The following is a 6,120-nucleotide window of genomic DNA, read 5'->3' on the forward strand; positions in this document are numbered from 1 at the left end:
CACTTTGCCCCCCTTTAGTTTAGACTAACATTAAACTCTTAATTTTTTCATCTAAATTAAATTAAAAAAATATATAAAATTATAGTTTGTTTTTAAGCATAGGAGTACTCTAAAATTTCCCCTATTTGAATATAGCTCCTCAGATCTCCTGTAAAGTTATAAAGTATTGTAACCTAAATCTAGCTCTTAATCATGACACTAATTCATTTGAAATTTTAACTATTAGAATAGTAGATCATAATGTAAGTAAGTTGACACTCCTCACTATAATGCATGTCTTAATTAAGACACGCTTTCCTTGCCTTAGATAAATTAGGTGACAATGACAAATAAAATGACATTTGACAGTTCCATGGTTTGAAATAGATTTACAAGATAATAAAAACAGAGACTAATAGAAGAGCATTATGTTCAAAAATTAGAAAAGATTAACTCATGGCCAAGTTATTTCTTCTAATATAACAATTAAATAACCACTTATTTCAATCAAATAGTCCTTGACAGAATAACACTCATTAATCAATCTCTTAGTATTTTAAAACATCACCGAATCTCGATTCAATTATATTATTATCTGTTACTTTAATATCAACTTTATATCATATCAAATATAATTATTACTATTTACACTAATATATAACTAAAATATTAGAAAATTTTATATCGATATTAGCTCTTTTCTTTTAGTATAAGAAATTAGAATAGTTCGGTGCCTTTGAATATCTAATTCAAAGTAAATTGCAAGAAAGCATTTTAATAAAGAAAAAAAAAATAAGAAGGACTATGGAAAGCAAATTAAGGAATGAACAAAATGTCTCTTTGCTGAGGTATACTTAAAAGGTGGCAGAGGAACAATTTGCAGTATAACAAGCATAGAGGAATATGAAGTTAACAAGAAAGCTTGAGTTTTTCTATAGCAGTATAAAATATTTAGTGTTTCTGGGAATAAGTTATCAGCTGGACAAGAACTTTTTATATTAAATCCAACAGCATTGGCAAAGATTTCTCGGCATCTCATCTGTTACAAATATAAAAATGTCCATTATTTATTAAACATCTTATGATTATTCACCCAAATTAATTAATTAATTAATTTATTAAACATCTTATGATCCAGGAAGAATATGGTTCTTCTATTCCTTATTTCCTTTTGGATAAGAGTGCTGTTCCAAACTCCAAAGCAATAGAGGGGCTCCAGTTAATTTTTATTTGATTTGAGGAATCCAAGTAAAATTGTGGGGTTTAATAAAGTGGAGCTCTTTTTGACTCAGCTTGCACTGTTGTTCCAGCACAACAAGATTAGATCATTTGGCAGTAGTAGGACCAGATATCAATAATAATTGATCCTCTAGTTTGTCATCACTATTATTTTCATGCAAATTGAATCCTTCTTTGAATCCTTGTGCATATAATTGCAAATGATTTGTTTAGTTGTTGTAGCTAATTTAAGTTAGAGCTTTTCACCATTAATTAATTTGATAATTATGTATACCATGTAGAGTGAAGTAGACATAATATAACTATATTAACTCTTGGTCAGTATAATTATTATAGGTATTATGATATTTTGATCTTAAATATTGTACTCAGTTTGTTGCTATATGTTACATATGCAATATTATAAACTAATTTGGCATAATTAAATTCATATAGGTTAGTATTTATATACATACAGGTGCTTACTTATATTAATTAATGAATATTATTAGGTGTCAAATGAATGCAAGCCAGATCTTTATACTTTAGATTATGATATATATATATATTGACCAACATGGTTACAACTCATCTTTCATTGAAATTTAAAAAAGTAGTAACGTTACATCAAGATTAGTCACATAAGAACAAATATAAACCTTATTATTAAGCATGGATCGCCATCGAAGCCCTAACCGTCAATAAAGTACTAAACGAAACACTTATAAACATCAACAACCAACAAACAACTATAAATGTGTGTTTGTTGTAGGATTAAATAAGAGGGGATAAATCATCCTTAGCCTTATTTTAAGAGATAACATATTTCTTCGGATTACTAATCTCATATTATAATTTTAATATACTATCTGAGCGATATAGGACTATATATAAGATAAATAACTAAAAAGGAAATTTGTATATAACAACCTATCTTTTAGCTAATTTTGTATTTACACCTTATATTTTTACTATTTACAAATCGAGCCCTATGATTTAGGGAATATGTGCAGAAAACACTTTGAGTTAGATTTCAACTAACAACTCAGAATATTCCATTAATTATATATATTTTTTATTTTTAAAATATATTAAATGCCTAAAATACCCTTAGGTTGACCGACCCCCAAGTTGACCCATGAGACAACAACGCAGCTGCCACCCTCGCCTGCGTCCTCGACGAGGATCCGGAGTGGTTGAGCGTTGCCCCCAAGGGCACGGCCACGACGGGCAAGGTCGCACTCTCGTCTGAGTGGCTGAGTCCCCGATCCCGGCGAAGTCCCCAATCTCGACAAAGTCCCCAATCTCGGACCAAACCCCGACGTAGCCGAGCGACGGAGCCCCGCATCTCGGGCCAAACCCGATGTCCAACACCCCGCCCATCACATCGCTCCCTGTCATCATGTTGCGAACACTGGATCCTGGCGAAGGAGGTGGGGATGACAAGGAGGGAGGAGAGAATGAGGCGAGAGGAGGGAGGAGGAGTGTTAGGTCGGTTGAGGAGGAGGGAGGAGGGAGGAGGATTGGGTTTATCAGACGGTGGAGAAGGGTTGGTTGGGTTTAGTTAGTTAGTGGGTTTGGTTGGGTTGGGTTTAATTGGTTAGTTGGTTTGGGTTGGATTTAGTTGGTTAGGTTTAGTTGGGTTGGGTTGGGTTAGGTTGAGGCTATTTTTGTAATCTTCTTAGTACAGTTAATTTAACCCAGGGGTTTAGTTAAATTTAACTAACAGATCTAACAGTAGGGCGTTTTCTACACATATGCCCTAAATCAGCAGGTGTTTTCTACACATATGCCCTAAATCAGCAAGGTGTTTTCTACACATATGCCCTAAATCATAGGGCTCGATTTGCAAATAGTAAAGATGTAGAGTGTAAATGCAAATTTTATTAAAAGGCAAAGACAATATATAAATTTCCGTTTATTATTTAAGAGTCCAAAGGCTAGACCTAGGCTTAACAAAGAGCTAATTCTTTCTAGATACATAAACACTAAGGCCCCACTAAGTTTTAGCCAATATACTTAACCGCCTAGCCTAGATTTTAAGCCGTATGTATTGCTGAATTATTGCTCTGAATTAAACGTCGTTAAGACATTACTGTAAGCCGTTGTGCTAAGCCAACCGTATTGTTGAATTATTAACCAAGCCGAGTTATTAAGTCAAGCTACCACTAACCACCAAACAATTTTCTATATAATATTTTTTGGAGTTGGATTCGATCCTATAACCTTTTTGGCTATACGAAAGGGTATCTACAAACTCTAATTACCATTGCACATATAGCGACGACATCTCAAGCATTGCACACCTAGCGATTACCTATAAAGAGCATTATTGAAACACCTAAATCTCCAAATACATGTGTAAACCGCGTGGGTAAATCCCCCCACGCGGTGCATCACATGACCTGTCAGTAAAAGAAGTTCACAAGACATACAACAGCACAAATTCACCATAAATAAACTCAACTATAAGAGTCCGAATACAAGTTTCACAGGCCACAAACAAGCCTTCTAAATACACATCTAAAATACAGTGCTAAAGTCCAAAATACATCATCAATCATAACGCCCTCGCAGGGGCTTAATACAACTAATAGACATACTAAAAGAAAATGTAGCTACTCCTCACTACCACACCTGCGTCCCCTAGCTCTGAAATAATGTCACCAAGAGGTGGTGAGCTCACAGCTTAGCGAGTAGGATTCATACAATCTAAAATAATGAAATCACATGTGCATATCCAATGTATGCCTTTATTTGCTAGCAATAACAATATGCTTGTTGAAATGACTTACCATGAGTTACTAAATTAATGCAATCAATAAATATTACCAATCACTCTCTTGGAACATGCTAGTTCCTAAACGTATCAGGATAAGTCCACATAGATTTAAAGCTTGATACAATCTCTTATTCATACAAATCTCAATCATAGTGTTTACATGTTATGCATATCAATAAAAGAGTAGTTTAGTCATCTCGTGCCTACCAAGGCATTAATCATGTTTATCATAGCTCACCGAGCTCTTTACCACATAGGGTAAATACTTTCAAGAAATAATCATTCATCACATAATCATCTATCATCTCATACATCGAGGGATATATACATATCTAGCGGTAATGCCACCTACACGTGTATGGCGACACGACATGTGACCGGTTGTTTGTGGCCATCGGACTAAGGACCCCGGTTGTAAGCCCATATCTCACTCTCTCTAAATCATCACCATCCTCAGCGAGAGAATCGGGAGCCCTTGGCTTATCAACAGATGCCATAACCCTACGTCGTCGAGTATCGCTAGAGATATATCCCTGCCTCACAATCATGTTCTTCTATCATCATAATCCAATACTGACTATGCAGTATAATTACCTGAATGCTACATAGGCTCCCGACCTCAGGTGTAGACCGCTACTAGTATAGTCATATAAGATACACTCTACCCTTAATCCTGAGCTGAGTGAGTAAGGGTATTGCCTAGTTAGAACCTAATTACTAATGATATGTGGAAGTGGTGCAGTGTTTATAAGTGTATAAGACATGGTTATAGTCATCATGATCGTTACATTCTATATTCATAACAGATATTTATACAAGGGCATATCATACAAGATACATGTGGAGCATCATTATGCTAACATTCTCATAATATCATGATGAGTAATCTATCAATAACTGCACATGTTAAGATACATCATAGTACACTAAATGCATGTACTAATACTAACATTCCTACAATATCATGGAAGGTGTAATAACTTTAACTACATTATTTTAGACTTGTATCTCACCTAAGCCGGCTCCTCCGGAATCCCAAAATCTTCCTCACGCGGTGTCAATCCTATTAATTCATACAAGTAAAGCCATACGTAAGATTAGCGAACTAATAGAATTAATTATCTTATTAGAGAATTTATGTTTAGGCATATACATGAGTCAAGGGTCTCCTAGGGTGACTCCTATGTTATACTAAAATTCACATGATGGGCTAGGCTGGAGGTATTAGGTTAGGCTCAAACCTAACTCAATAGGCAAGAGGAGACTTGGTGGGCTAAAGTGGGAGGTGGTCCAACCACATCCCACTAAGGTTGGATTAGTGGGCTGCAGTCTGCAGCTCACCCAACATTTGGGTTAGTGGGCTGCGGTCAGACCGCAGCCCATTAAGGGGTTAGGTTGGTGGGCTACGGCCCGCATCCCACCCAAGTCTAACTGGGCTGCGACCTGCAACCCACCCAAGTCTAAGTGGGTTACGGCCTACAACCCACCCCGAGCCCAGATTGGTGGGCTGCGGCCTGCAGCCCACCCCGAATCTAAGTTGGTGGGCTGTGGCCTTTAGCCCACCAACTCCTATCTCCCCCCCCCCCCCCCCCCCCCCCCCCCCCCAAACTCCTTCAAGGGAGGGAGACAGAGGGGAATTGGGAAAGTCCATGCGTCTTGGTGCCGGTGACGCAACCACGAGGCCGGTGACACAGCCACAAGGCCGGCGGTGCAGCATGAGGTTGGCGGCACGACCACGAGGCCAATGGGGCAGCATGAGGCCAACGGGTAAGTGAAGGGGAGAAAAAGGAAAAGGGGAGGAGAAGGGCCCGACGGCGATGAGCCACGGTCCATAGCCGATGGCCGTGGGGGTCCTTCCTCCCTTCATTAAGGGCCCGAAGCCCGTCTAGGGAGGGTTTCTCTTCTTCCACCGGAGCCCTCGGACCGGCAGCCAGGCGCTGGATCGTCGGCCGCCGAGGACGATGGTGAGAGGGAGGGGAGCTAGCTACCAAAATTTAACGATGAGGTTGAGGCTTACCGTGATCCTCGCACTCGGCTTCGTCGGCTCCGGTGTCGGCAACCCACGAGAAGGAGAGGGAGAGAGGTAGTGTGGTGGAGAAATGGTGCGGTGGGGAGGGGGAGATGGGGATTAATGGAGGTGG

The sequence above is a fragment of the Typha angustifolia genome, chromosome 5 (genome assembly GCF_048772165.1).
Source record: "Typha angustifolia cultivar Huaian chromosome 5, ASM4877216v1, whole genome shotgun sequence".
NCBI classification, from domain to species: domain Eukaryota; kingdom Viridiplantae; phylum Streptophyta; class Magnoliopsida; order Poales; family Typhaceae; genus Typha; species Typha angustifolia.